Here is a 1507-nt window from a genome sequence, read left to right as displayed (position 1 = left end):
GTTCCATATTTAATCAAAAGAAAAAATAGCACTGCTCGCTTAAATGAATCTCTTCGCACTGAATTTTATTGACAAATGTCTAACCTCTAAAATGCAGCCAGTTTCAGATGTCAAAATAAATTACACCTACAACTAACGTCATCTAACTGTGAGCCGCAGGAACTAAGTTTAGCACCTAATAACTTATATTATATTAATCATATAATTATTATAATATTTAAAAAATCGATAAAGAACTTGCATACGCACAGAAAATAAATGTTTTTTCTATGGCATGTATTGTTTACAAAGATTGTGTTCATGGAAAAAAATGTATACTGCAAAATGATTGTTTGCACCGAGAATAAATAATTATAGCAGTTTTGCTACAAATATGGCACTATACTTTAGAACTTTTTGAAATGTTAACTTGAACAAAAAAGAAATACAGTTATGATATATCAATCGAAAATGTATACACTATTTTTTTTCTTTTAAGCGAAATAATAACAATGTAACGTCTTTATTAAGAATGTTTTGTGTGTATAGTCCCTAAGAAAGTTATTGGATGTGTTACGTTCTGTAGACTACACGTCCTCGCATGGAATGCATCCTGTAAAATCAATCACTCACATGCTAGATAGAAAGACAATAATATTGTAATAATATTAAGGGGGTTTCTACATTGTTGGGCCAAAAAAATTGATTTCTTTTTACATATTCTTAAAGATTGTACTTTCAAAAATATGTGGTAAAAATTTCAAGCCAAAATTCGAAAAACTGATCGAGTTACAGTCTGTTGAAAAGTCAGGGTAGCCTTGCGGAGCGCTGTGGCGGAGCGCTGCGGCTTATATGCGTGTCGTCTTTTTTTGGGTCTTTGCAACTGCTCTATTATTCTTTTGTTATATTGCTATGTGTTGGACATGTAAAAAAACATGGGTTTTCGACTGAGAGCCGCTAAGAAAAACAATAAAGGATTTGGTGGTAAGGGTCCTGTAAAATTAATCGATGTCTTAATAAATGACTTATCCACATACTACGGTTTGGCAATAGTCCGTAATTCTGATTCTGTCGATGCTATAAAAGATGCAATATGGACTACTTTTTATTACAAATGCTCGACGGATGAAAATCCACAACACGATAAGTGTCCGCCCGGTAAATCATCATGGTGTAAGTGGAAACAAGCCGAAGCTAATAACGTTTTGTCAGAATATAAACATCCAGCTCCACTTACGTCACAGGTCCAAGAAGTCATTCGATCTATTTATGAGGATTTATCGTCGGATGATCTATACCAGGTGTAGAAGTATGAAACCGGAATTCCCCTATAAATGGTGCCAGCGTTCAGTTTAGTGACCGTAAGACCGCTACTGCCGCGCTATTATATTCTCCTAACAGCTGACGAATATTGTCAACAAACATAACCCCAACTTTCATTCTCTAGTATATTTTTGTATAACCTTAAACATGTCACGTTTCGAGCCTACTAACTATGATTTGCGGACAGCATTGATTTTCTGTTATC

Source organism: Odontomachus brunneus, unplaced genomic scaffold (genome assembly GCF_010583005.1).
Source record: "Odontomachus brunneus isolate Ranch 3 - 2012 unplaced genomic scaffold, Obru_v1 Obru_scaffold_252, whole genome shotgun sequence".
Lineage (NCBI taxonomy): Eukaryota > Metazoa > Arthropoda > Insecta > Hymenoptera > Formicidae > Odontomachus > Odontomachus brunneus.
Note: the sequence above shows the minus strand (reverse complement) of the source record.